Source organism: Podarcis melisellensis (assembly GCF_964234715.1).
Source record: "Podarcis melisellensis genome assembly, chromosome: 1".
NCBI lineage: Eukaryota > Metazoa > Chordata > Lepidosauria > Squamata > Lacertidae > Podarcis > Podarcis melisellensis.
This window is the reverse complement of record NC_138528.1, coordinates 18,435,208-18,448,788: the sequence shown is the minus strand read 5'-3', so window position 1 is coordinate 18,448,788 and position 13,581 is coordinate 18,435,208. Positions and strand designations below refer to the sequence as shown.

Below are 13,581 nucleotides of genomic sequence, written 5' to 3'. Positions count from 1 at the left end.
ATTAGCCCTCAGCAGTGGTGTGATGAAAAATTCTTCTGCATTCCCCCTCCTACCCAATACCATTCTCCTTCAATTAATGAGAAAAGAAAGTGCATATCAAAGGAGGAGGGAAGATTTTGGGGGAAAGCTCATGGGTGGGATGGTAGGATCTTATTCTGTTTACTTTACTTTTGAGGTGGCCAATGAGTTTTGTAGGCACCCTTTCTCTCATTCTATAAATTACCTCTCTAGTGGCCTTCTTTCTGCAGCCTTCCTGGGTGCTCCTATCTCCTGAGTGCTTTCACCTAGGCTTTCCTATAAGTGTGGGAAGCTGAGGAGGCTGTCTACCATGCTCTAGACCGTTGTTTGTTGCTGTTGTTGCTCTTTTAAAGATGAAGCCTCCTTACTTTTAAGGAAATTGGTGGGGAGAGATTTTTAAGGTAAAAGAAGGAATGCAATCAGTGAGCCAATCTCAGGCATTTGGCAGCTCGCCTCTTTGACTTACATAACTTCAGTTGAAGCCTAGGGGAAGAGGTCATGAGGCATCTGCTACCAGGATGCTTTTTTTCAGATTGGGAAGTGTGGGCACCTGGGGAGGAACCACACACACACACACACACACACACACACACACACACACACCCTGCTCTTGGCAAGGCCCCTACCCTTTGAAATTGCAAAGGAATTCTAAAGCATTCTGTAAATGACATGGGGAAACCCAAGGCTCTTGTGCATGGGAAGAAAGCCTTTCAAAATTTGTAGGGCAAGTTTTGGCACAACACTAGTTCTGTGCAGCAAGCCAGTCTATCCTAGAAGTGTGAGCATTATGCACTTTTTTAGATCAGCAATTTCATTGTGCGAATAGCCAAGAAATACATAACAAGGGGGGGGGGTCAGAGAATTTACATAGGGCTTATATGTCACCTTTAAAATTCAGGACCAAGAGCAATCTCTCTTTTGACCAGAGACATGAGAGATAACTTTTTTTTTCCTGTGACTCTGCCCATATTGTGAAATTCCACCAAAGAGAGGCGATATTGGTTCCCTCTGTTATTTTTTCCACCAGCAGGCTAAGACCGTTCCGTTCAGACAACCTGATGGAAACTATGCTGTAGATCAGGCTTCCTCAAACTCAGCCCTCCAGATGTTTTGGCACTACAATTCCCATCATCCCTGATTAGCTAGGGATCATGGGAGTTGTAGGCCAAAAATATCTGGAGGGCCGAGGCCGAGGAAGCCTGGTGTAGATTATGCTTATCACACCAGGGAGAAAAGTCGGTAGAAGAAGATTGGAAGAAATTTAAAGACTATTTACAGAAACACTGTAAAATTAAGGAATGTTAGAAGGATGCTGGAATGAAGTTATGTGGTTTTAGCAGTAATGTTACAAAGGGGTATGTAAAAATGGATTGTTAACAGGTGAGAATGTAAAGTTACAATATATTAAGATAAATTATTAAGATAAAAGCAAAAATGGAAAGGATTTGCCGAAATAACTAATTGAACTAGAATACAAAAAAGGGAGGTGTGAGGAGGTCAGGGAAACAAGTAAATGAAAGACAAGACATGGAAAGTTTGACTTGTTTTTAATTATTTTTATTTTTCTGTATTTTGTAATTTTTGTTTCTTTTTTTCTTTTTTCTTTTTTGTAACTTTTTTGAAACTTTAATCAATATTATTAAAAAAAAACAGCAAAAAAATAGATTATGCTTATCACTGGGCTGTTGTCAGGGCAAATTATATTTTAATTGCTTGTTTTAGATCTATTGTGATGCTTTTTTTAAAAAAAAAAGGTTTTAACTAGTTTGCTTTTATAATTCTGTATTTTATAATTTATATTTTTAAATGTTGTAAGATGCCTTGAATCTCACGTTGGGAGAAAGGCGAGCTGCAAAAATATTACCTAATTGACTAAGTACAAGGATATGAACAAACAAACAGGGTTCTGAAGAAAGATTATAATCCATGTTGCTTTCACCCTTGGGGTGCTGCTGGTGCTTCCAATTGCCACGAGAAGGTGTTTTTGTGCCCCCATATCCCAACCCCTATTCAGTATTCAACATACCAGTTGCATACTGGTGAGCAGCCAGTCCCAAGCTGAATACTCTGCCAGTGCAACTCATGTGCAATGCTGCCAAGGTGGAGATCTGTCCGTCCAGCACATGGAGCCATGCTAGCAGCAGGGCCTCTGTGCCGAGAGTGTTCTGTCGAACGAACGACGGTTTATAGGACTTTATTTATCTTAAGCATTGCTACTCCGCCTAATTTCCCAAAGGAACCCAAGGCATCGAACAAATCAGATAATAACAGTGCAAAAACAAACAAACAAATAGTATTGCGTTTCCAAGTCGCAGGGAGATGAAAAGATGTATTTGCAAGATGCTTTCAGAACTAAAAGCAGGTCCACCTTTTCCTGTCTGGGTTTGCATGAGGATTTTCCACAGCAATAGGGTAAGGAGTTGTGAAACCTCAGATAGACGTGGGTGCATGTTCGGGAGTTGCAGGTTGCTCAGGGCTCCCCAGTACATGCATGCAAGTGTTTAAGAATGCAGGCTGTTGTCAGGGGTGGAGGAAAGGGGTGCGGTGGGGGCAGTCTGCCCCAGGTGTCTTCGCTGGGGGGAGGGTGACATTTGGCACACCACCTGCCCGCGACTCCCAAGCCTACCCCGAGCCGTTTTGACAGCTCAGGGGAGGCTTGGGAGTTGCAGGTGGGCGGCATGCCAAATGCCCACCATCAGCAGCTCTCTCTGCCCCCAGCTGCAGGGTGCACATGCCACTCCATGCACCCGAGCAGCTACCCCGCGCCTGGGAGGGCACCCTTCGTGCCCCATGCCCCTCGGGAGCACACACACCCTGGGCATCGCGAGCATATGCTCCGCTGCTGGCTCTTGTGCACAGTTGATGACATGTTTTAAGAGGATGCCAGCGTATCCTCAGCCAATACAATCACCATTGTCAACAAAGGGGCAGCTCTCACGATATGTGTGCTTCACATTGGGCGCAATGCCAAGTAGGAACTTCAGCCATGTTTTCAGAAATGTTACTACCCTCAGCCCGTCATCAGGTGCCCAGTGCAAAGGGATCTTCGAGTCGTTGAGTCTGAGTGCAGGAATTAAGCCACAGTCTCTGAAGATAAGACAGATACGTTTAAGTGGGATGCCCACAGTATTGTTTAAATGGCAGCTCCTTTTTGTATTTTATAAACAACAATATGACACCGTCACAAAAGCTGTTTCATTTAGAACCATCCTACATTCAGCAATTTAATTATTCCCTTAATTATTGAAGCATTCATCATAGTTTTCCAACTGATTCATTGCTGGCTGGCTGGCTGCTTTTCTTTGACTCATTAATATAGTGACAAGTGAATTGACAGCCTTCTTGCTAACCTACAAGAATACTGGGAATAGGAGACTTGGAATCTTGAAAGGAGGTGTGTATTATTGTAATTAGCCAACAAAACCTAGTGGCAAAAGCTTCATTAAAAGTCAAAGGTACATAATAATATGTCAGAAAAGCCCAATTATCGGCGGCTTTTATAATCATATCTACAAGGTAATATCTTCCAGACACAACTTTATTTTATTAGAGAATGAGCAATGAAGAAGAGATTCTCCATGCAAATAAGCCTTCTGTAGAATACAGAGCCTTCACCCTAAAAATAATAAATTCCACAGAAATTCAAACCTTGCTATTTTCAGCACTGAAAATGATGGTACTTACAAGAATAAATAATATCCTAGATGCTCAAAAATAAATTTTATTTGCTAATTTTGATATTGTTATATATCACAGTTTCCTTGCGCTGAAACAGAAGAGTTCCTTAATTTCTTCCAATAAAATGGGGACGTCTCTGCTTTTTTAATGACTTAATCTTGTGTTGTAATTTCTCACTGTTCCCAAACCTACATTCGCAACACCACCCTGTTTTCCCCTTAGACATTTTGCAGCTTCCCAGTCTGTCAGGTACACCCGACACCGTACTCAGTGGCTTACGTCTCAAGGGCTAACCTTCAGCTGGAAGGGCTCAGCGTCCAAATCTTAGCACCGTGTTCTGCGCGCCTTGGCTACTTCTTCACTTCACGGCGCTAAGAAAATCAACAGGGGTATTTGCATGCAGCAGAAAGGACTGGGGAGGAGAGGGGGAAATGGCAAAGCGGTGAGCTTGAGTGTTTGAAATATAAACCTTGAGGTTGAGTGTGTGCCACTGATGGAGGAGCAAATCTGTGTAAATCAATACATTTATTTAGCTCACTCACCAACTCTTTCTCTCTAAGTTAACACCCCAGCACACACAATGCTAGCAAAGGTGATTATCTCTGCTAGCATAATTCCTCTGTAACATCTGCTTTCGCCCATAACACTCCACTAATTTTTCCCTCATTTCATTACACATAATTTTCTTTCAACACAATCTACATGTATTAAGTGGTAATGACTTTCCAGTTAAGAGCAAATCGACGTCAAGGGACAACCCCCCCCCCCCTCCCGATTGCCTGCCGTGCCTGACTCCGGCTATTAAAGATAAATTTGGTGTCTCAGAAAGCGGCAGTAAGCTAATCAATCAATTAAGCGGTTAGGACATACATTATCAAAATTCCACAGTGTGGGGGTGCATGAGAGCGTGCTGATATACTTGGTGGTTTTAAGGAATAAAAAATAATTTGCAAGTGACTAATGAACACACTCTGAGGTTGAAAGTCTGTATTTAGCATCTTCTGGACTGAAAACACAAACTATTAGGCTAGTTAATTTCAGGGGGAAAGCTCGGTGTAAGCATTTGATATTCAAATTATGTTATAGATTCAGTGCACTGTCAAAGCAGCGTTTCAAGAATGAAGTATAGGAGAGACTAAATTCTTTGGCAAAACTGTGTTGTTGTTTTTTAAGAACAAGGAGCAGCAGCGAAGGCATTCTACATGAAGGCAGCCGTCGAAACTTGTCAGAATGTCTCTGGATATTGCTCAGGTCTCTGAACAGAGATTAATATTCCATTACATGCTAGCTACAGTAAAATTGTTTGAGGACAGCCTGGTAAGTAACACACTGCCTTGGACAGTTTTTGAAATTAAACGATTAAGTTAATTTGTATGCACATCTTGCATTGGGTTTCTTGAGACTTGGGTTTTTCAGAGATTTCGTAGAAATAAACTGATATAACTTTCCAAGAAGGCAATGGCACCACCCCCACATTTGAAACCACCTACAAACAACAGCCCCAAATATCTATATATATATACTACTCACCCATGTCAGGAGAATCTGCACAAATCTAAGCCACAGATGAATTCTGATTTTCAGTGAACAACCTTCACTGAACAAATAAAGAATGCAAGTTTTTTTTTTTTTTGGGGGGGGGGGGGTTAAGGCAAAAGCAAACTGCCATTCTTTCCTGCAACGTGTGTGTGTGTGTTTCTCTGTCTTGGAATAGGATGCACGTTCATTTAAGGTGGTTTTTAATTTCTTTTCTTCAATCTTGTGTCTCATGTATCAGCTTGCGTGTCAGTGTTTTGGCAAATAACGGTGAGTGAAAATGCAGAACGCCCTGCACTTGCTCTGAAGCGAGAGAACGAGATCAGCAGAGAAAAAAATAGGAAACAAACTTTATTTGCTCAAACGTGAGACTAAATACAGAAACACACACAAACACAGAGAGAGGGTTAAATAGAATATTACAGCAAGGAGAGACCCTGATAATAAAATTGTGAAACCCTTCATATATATTTTATTTAAGGAAACAATCAGTAAATCTTTAAAATAAAAAAGTGATTGTCACCAGGCCATGCCAATTACTTTTCCTGTCAGTGTTAACCATTTTGCCTAAAGCTTTGTTATCCTAGTGCTGTAGATATCAGATGAAATGACATGAAAAAACTGCAGACTTTTTCCTTCCAGCTTCCAGCCTCCGCCTTCCCCTCTTCGCCGCCTCCCCTCCCCATCCCTTACCTTCCCACAAACTGCACTGAGTCCTTTGCAGGCCATATATAACAAGCATGGAATGAGGAAAATCCTAACTTTACTCTGCAGGAATTTCAGGCAAAACAAAAGCGGCACTTGGGAGAAGAGAGAACTTTGTGATCCAATTACTGTTCAAATTAGGGAAAGGCATACGCCAGACTTATTCCTCTCCTCCCCCTTTTTTCTTTTTCATTTCTTTTTGCATCCTCTACATTTTCTCATTTTCAAATGTGTCCTTTTAATCTTCAAAATAAGAATGCCTATGGTATGGGGGGGGTGTTTTACGTCACAACCGATCTGATTGTTTATAAACTGAATGTATGTAATCAGCTGTCGAGATTATGAAAGCATAGTAAATTGTAAAATTAAAATAAAATAAGGCACCTTCCAGAAAACACCCCTTCCCCAATTGTGTTTTGTTTATCTTTCCCCCTTTCTCTCTCTCTCTCTCTGTCTCTCTCTCTCTCACCATTTACTGGTTTAATGTTCATTACAATGTAAATATTACATATGATAAACATTACCCCCACCCACCCATCCATCTCATTTGTGCTCATTTTTTATCTCAGTTCTCAGTGGCTTCGTGTTTTATGGCATATAAAATATTATAGCACTTTACCTTTATTTGAGTTGCTAGGAGAACATTCTGCAGAACATCCAAGGGTTGCTTTCCTTTAGTGGGAAGAAAGCACAGCAGTTCTGTTTTGTTTTTAAACCTGGCACTGAAAGCGTTAACTAGACTTCTGACTGGATTAAAAACAACAACAACCACCTGACTTTTCCTAGTTTTGAAAAATAATAATTGCCTTTTTATTCTCTATCTTTTTTTTGCTCACTCGTCTTTCATATAAAAGATAATAAACTCAAACTCACAGGAAACAGTATTGAATCCCATGCCAGTTGGGAGAAGGAAAAAATGTTTCCCATTTCCCTAGTCCATTTTGCCTAGCACAGGTAAACTCAAAACTTTTGTTTGCAAAGTTTGCGCAAGTTTGTGGAAATAAAACCTCGTTTTCCATTTTTATTTTTATTTTTTAAAAAAAAAAGAAAGAAAGATGGGGTCTCTGCAGTAGCCAAATGAGGGGATTTGGGGTAACTGTTGTTGTTTACTTGAAGCGGATAAAACACCCACCTTAAACCCACCCTCTATTCGGTTCAGTAGCACCTCCATACTCCAATAAACCGTTTTCATTCCATCTGGCGTGTGTTTGCTCTGAAGACATTTTCCTGTCAATCTCTCCCGCCACATTAAAAATCTGTCATTACTATTGCATTGCTGCCTGGCTCCAGAGATTTGTCTGACTGCTTTATTGCTCCTCTCATTTTTTTTCTCCTGCTACAGCCAAGAAGCAGAAATAAAGGTTTGTTGTTGAAACATGGCCGCAAGGAAAGTAGGAGGCACACATCTGTCAAGGTATTACCTTTCTTCAACCAGGGATTAAGGTGTTTTACTGCAGTCGCTACTGAGCAGTCACACTGAATAAATTTTCTCAGTAGAACATAAAAATGAACTCATACATTTTGAACTAGGTTTCATTCTTTCAACCAGCCCAGATAATTATGCAATGGCATCACAGTGGGGGTGGGGGGTGGAGGGGAGTCAGGAAGGGGGAATTCTTTCCCTGTCAAATTTGCATTATTTAAATACAAAGAAAGCCTGAGAAGAATTGAGGAGACTGAGGCACCACAGCATTGGGGTTGTGGGGGGGGGGGATCATTCTCCATCTTCCCTTCCTCTTGATCAGGACTGGTTATTACCTGCAAAGATTAAATAGGTTACAGGGTATTGCTTTTCCTTGCATTTGTCTTGTGTGCTATCCCACCCTGCCACCAAAATAATAAAATAATATACAGAACCACCCAGCATCCCCATCAATATTCATTGTCAACCCGAATGGAAGGAAATAAGGCAGCGTTTCTGGTTTCTGAAACACAGTCAGCCTGGCAGGCCCAAAGTTGTCGACGTAAATATGGGTTGCCACATAACAGCAGTTCTGACTGACAGGATGTAAAGTTTTGAAAATGGAAGGCCAAAAAAAAAAGGGAAAGAAAGAAAGAAAGGAGGGCTGCTAACTCCATCAATGGATTAACAATGTCAGAAAGACCGGAGAGTGGGGGAAGAAGGGGGTGGAGCAACTGGAACTTTTTAGTTTTCAAACTTTTAGTTTGTCCCAGCTAACTTAAGTCCATAGTGCTCAGTTTACTAGATAACTGTCCATACAGAGCTGTGAGCAAATTAAGCACATGGAGGTGGGGAGGTAAAGGACCCCTGGATGGTTAAGTCCAGTCAAAGCTGACTATGGGGTTGCAGCGCTCATCTCGCTTTCAGGCCAAGGGAGCCAGCGTTTTTCTGCAGACAGCTTTCCGGGTCATGTGGCCAGCATGACTAAATAGCAACTGGTGCAACAGGACACTGTGACAGAAGCCAGAGTGCACTGAAACACTGTTTACCTTCCTGCCACTGTGGTACCTATTTATCTACTTGCACTGGCATGCTTTCAAACTGCAAGGTTGGCAGGAACTGGGACAGAGCAACAGGAGCTCGACCCCATCGTGGGGATTCGAACCGCTGACCTTCCAATCAGGAAGCCCAAGAGGCTCAGTGGTTTAGACCACAGCACATGGGAGACAAGTGTCAAGAAGGGCTGAAACGTACCATAAATTAAAAGCATACTTATATTATAGCTGCTCACCAAAATAAAAGATTTATGGGAACTGTAGTTAACCCCTCACGAAGCTGCAATTCACAGCACCCTTAACAAACTACAGTTCTCTATGGCAGCCTCCCAACAATTAGCGCCTTGCAGATGTTTGGGCTCCAGTTTCCATCCTGCCACCACAGACATGCTGGTGAGGCTGATGGGCACCAGTTTGAGGAAGGCTGGTCAAGGGCTCCAGGGCCTCAGACCTCTATGGAAGATTTCTGAAAAACTTGAGGCTGAGCTTATCCAGATTTGTTTCTAATTCTATGGTTGCCATATTTCAAAAGGTTTCTACCCGGACACAGCTTCCGACTACAGTATTCTGTGTATATCCGGAAAATCCCGGATGTATGGCAACCCTAATAATTCCCATCTTGCTCCTTAATTTCCAGAAGAGATGAGGTTCTCTGCCGAACCAGTTATGATAAAAATATGAATATTTATCACACATTATATGCATTTTTGTGCATATAATATTATCTGCTTGCTATTCACATATAGCTTTGTATATGGTTTTAATTGTATGGTTTTATGTACCGTTGTACTTTGATATTTACATTGATCTCTCTCTCTATATATATAGTAAATAAATAAACACTCCTAAAGTAACCAGCAAATACATACAACTTTGCAAGCAATTCTATAAAATATATATATATTGCATAGCTGTTAACTTTTCCCTTTTCTTGCAAGGAATCCTATTTGGAATAAGGGAATTTCTCTTAAAAAATGGGAAACGTTGATATTGTCATATTTATAAAGTTATATTTTAGAAATATAACATGGGGCTTGACTCTTTTACATGTTTGATGTACATGTTCTTTTTTGCATAAAATGTTTGCAACGAAGGAAAAGGCAATGAACAACCAGCTCAGGTGTTCACTATATGATACATAATCTTATAGGTGTGCTGCCTTTCCACAGTTCAAGCCATGCTCAGGTTGGGTTACAATATGAAAGTGCAAAACTACAACATAGCAAAAGTAGTCACAAACAAGAAAGCATTAAAAAATATACAACCAAACTTGAAAAATCCATATGAATCACAATAAGATCTATAATAAAGATACAAAAACAACAACAACAACAACAACAACCCAACGGCAACAGAACACCCCAGCCCTAGAGTTCAGCAGCCTCATGTTTTCTAGTTGGAGTCAGTCAGCCAGTCAAGGACCCAGCCTCCCAAGCCAGGTGGGAAATGGCTTGCAAGGCAGGGGGCAGGTCTTCCAGGACTCACAGCCAAGTAGGGATGGGAAAGTCCACTGCCTGAAACCCCGGAAAGTCCCTACTAATCAATTTAGACCATACTGAACTAGAAGGAGCAGTGATCTGACTCAGTATAAGGAAGCTTCCTGTGTTCTTATGTAAGATGGGCCACCGGGAACATAGTGTTCCAGAATCTGTACTAGGTGCCTTTCAAACACCCATTTGGGCCCAAGAGGAGATATGCCTAAGAGATATGGTTAGGTCCTCTCCAGCTATACGTCTCCTCATACTTTCCAACGTTGAGCAAGAAAACACTCGTTAAGATTACCATTCATGTGTCCATTTCTGTCAATGTGATGGGGTAATCAAGGGAAGGGGAGAATGAGATTTCAAAGACTGCATTGGGCCAACCATATCAAATTTCACCCTGGCACCACCACCTTCTCATATTGAAGCACCCAACCAGCCATCCCTATGTCACAGTGGGTTCTGCTAGTCACCCTGTGGGAGGCTGAATAGGAATTTTATGGGTGTCCTAAACCTGTTTTGGGGGCACCTGCATTAAACTGACTTCTGAGTAGTGGGGGCTACAAATTGGCTGGTGTTTGCTTGGCATTCAATGTGCATAGGAATTTGAGGAACGCCAATGGTAAACTCCCTGATTTATTAGGGTGTGAAGGACACTTCTCCACCCACATTCCATTGCTTACTAGAATGGCAGGTGCTTGGGTTGGTCCTCTCGGGGTTTGGCCTGTACACTTTGCAGAATGATGGGCAGTAGAAGTCAAGTGCACAATCTGGAGACCGATAGTCCCTGCTTCTCTATTTGGGGAGGAGTTGTGACCTCACATCAACCAACAGGGTTGGTGGTTCAGAAGTTGTGGTTTTTCCATAGTGTAATGGGGGGTGTTCTCTCTTGGCTGAGCAGTTTCCACCTATCTGCGCTTCCCATGTTCAATGATTTGCTGCACATCTTAGTGTTTCATTATATAACCATGTGTTCCATCTGCTGTGTCTTCTTTTGGGTTTGTGGGCACTGGACTCATAGAATTGCAAGGGGTCTTGTAGGCCAGGTAGCCCAGCTTCTAGTTCAGTATGGAAAATCCAGAGTGAAAGCAACCTCAGCAGATGGCTATCCAGTCTCTCCTTGAAGACCTCTAGGTGGAATCCAATGCAGCACCAGACCTCTCCACCTGATGTGGGACCATCTCAGCCTGGCAAGTATACTCCCTGACGTCCAGGCCTTTTGGCCAGCTGCTGTCACTGAAGGGTCTTGCCAATGTTGGTCCAGTCTCCCAGTGTATATTTTCCAGATCTTAAGCACCGGAGCTTATGCTGTCTCTCTCCTACAAAGTGAGGTGGCAGTACCTCCACCAATGAGCAGGTGTTCCTACTGCTGTGGTTGCTGTTCTGAACATCTAACTTAGTAAACACAACACCAACACTGACTGGTTGATTTCTGATGTCAAGACTAGAATACAGTGGTACCTCGGGTTACATGCGCTTCAGGTTACATACGACCAACACGGCTACCTATCTGTAACAGGTTACATACGCTTCAGGTTACAGACTCCACTAACCCAGAAATATTACCTCAGGTTAAGAACTTTGCTTCAGGATGAGAACAGAAATCGTGCAGCGGCGGTGCAGCAGCAGCAGGAGGCCCCATTAGCTAAAGTGGTGCTTCGGGTTAAGAACAGTTTCTGGTTAAGAACAGACCTCCAGAACGAATTAAGTTCTTAACCCGAGGTACCACTGTAGTCCTTTGGACAACTGAATGTTAAGTCCCTTAGAAATGACAAATAGGTATGAACAATATTTTCTACAGCACATTCTGTACAGAGATGGAAGAGCCTGCTGGATCAGGCCAATGACCCGTCTAGTCCAGCATCCTGTTCTCACACTGGCCAGCGAGATGCCTATGGGAAGCCTCAAAGCAGGACCTGAGAACAACAGCACTCTCACCACTTGCATTTTCAATGTTTCAGACAGGAGCATTTTGCTGCCTTCCCTGGAGGTGTCAGGAACTGAACTTGGGGCTCTGTGCTTGCAAAACACATGTGCCCTCTTATTGAGCCGTTACCCTTCCCCTAAGGGCAGCACATCCATTTGCTGATGTAGGTCCAGCGAGTGCCACACACAGTGACTAATTGCCGCACGTGACCGAAAGAATTGGACGGAGGGATAGGCAGGTATCTGGCCGGGCTGCAGAATTTCCTTCTGCCTCGTTTTGTACAAACACAAAGAGTTCTGTGCCTTTAAATTGTTCCACCTGATCTTCAAGGACAAGAGAGCAACAGCTGTGGCCACACCAGCTCCCTAAACCTCCTGTTTTGCAAAGCTCTCAAACCAGTAGGTCTGCTGCACTGGGAGCCCTCTTGGCCACAGGTGAGGAACATAGCCATCTTCAATACACAGTAGGCCAATCAAGCTGGCCCTGCGTGAGGTAAGGTGGAGAGCCTCCCTGTGTGCCCTGATCTCCCTCTGAAATTTCAGCAGATCAATGTCACTGTGGCTTTTAATTACCCCTCGGATTCATCATTATTTCATGGGCTTTAATATGCCCTGCAGGACAACAGCATCACAGAATACAGATAAACAACCGCCGAGCACCATTCCCCCTTGGGGGTGATACAAACGCCATTGGAAAGGAACAATATAAGGCTCGTTTTGTTTAACAAGACTGACCTCAGCCTTTCCGTGTTACCTTTTTGTATCAACAACACAGCCTTAATTTATCCTTAGGTGTATTCAGGCTGGCTGCTTTGCTCTGGACACCGCACTCTTCCCCCACACAAGGAAACCTGTTGCTAATATTGCTGGCAGATTGTAGCAGCCGGCGATTTTCTTTCATGTATTCACTAAGGGTTAGCAGAGGCGAGAGGCACAGCTTATCCTGGACACTACCATAACTCTTCACATGGGCAAATGCACTGTTCCTCTTCTAAAGAAGTAATCCCCACCCCACCCCATCATACCAGAATTATAGTTTTGCTTTGTTTTTAGTTGTGGATTAATGGACTATGTGGTAAAGGTAAAGGTAAGGTAAGGTAAGGTAAAAGACCCCTGGATGGTCAAAGGCGACTTTGGGATTGCGGTGCTCATCTTGCTTTTCAGGCTGAGGGGCCGCCGTTTGTCCACAGACAGCTTTCCGGGTTATGTGACCAGCATGACTAAACCGCTTCTGGTGCAATGGGACACTGTGATGAATGCCAGAGCACACAGAAATGCCGTTTACCTTCCCGCTGGAGCGGTACCTATTTATCTACTTGCACTGGTGTGCTTTCAAACTGCTAGGTTGGCAGAGCTGGGACAGAGCAACGGGAGCTCACGCCATTGCAGGGATTCAAACCGCCAACCTTCTGATCGGCAAGCCCAAAAGGCTGTTTAGACCACAGCGTTACCTGCATCCCTATACTGTGTGGTACTACATCTGCAGTCCCAAATGGTTTAGTCCTGGAACACCTTTACAACTTGCTCTTTGTCAAATGCACAGAACTGGACTCATGAGTTACTCAAAGATTACCAAAACACCTTTCCTTGGGTGGGCGGCTAGTGCCTTTGGGGGCTGGCAGGGCAGAAAGTAGAAAGGCCAACAGTAGGTGGAGCCAGAGCCAGTGACACTCAGAGCCAATTCATTGCAGTTTTGTCCCCATCCTCCTCCATTGCCTTCTAGTAATGACAATGCTGAGGTGAAAGAAGAGGAAGCTGACAGCTGGAGTCACCCAGTTGA

General features: G+C 43.1%; 1 long non-coding RNA gene across 1 annotated transcript; it reads right to left on the bottom strand.

The window, feature by feature from the left end:
• Positions 1-2,314: 2,314 nt before the first annotated feature.
• Positions 2,315-5,375, bottom strand: LOC309372907. Its single transcript, XR_014169727.1, has 2 exons — positions 5,227-5,375; positions 2,315-4,108 (listed from the first exon to the last, which is right to left on the bottom strand). It is a non-coding gene; the product is annotated as an uncharacterized lncRNA (long non-coding RNA).
• Positions 5,376-13,581: the final 8,206 nt, after the last annotated feature.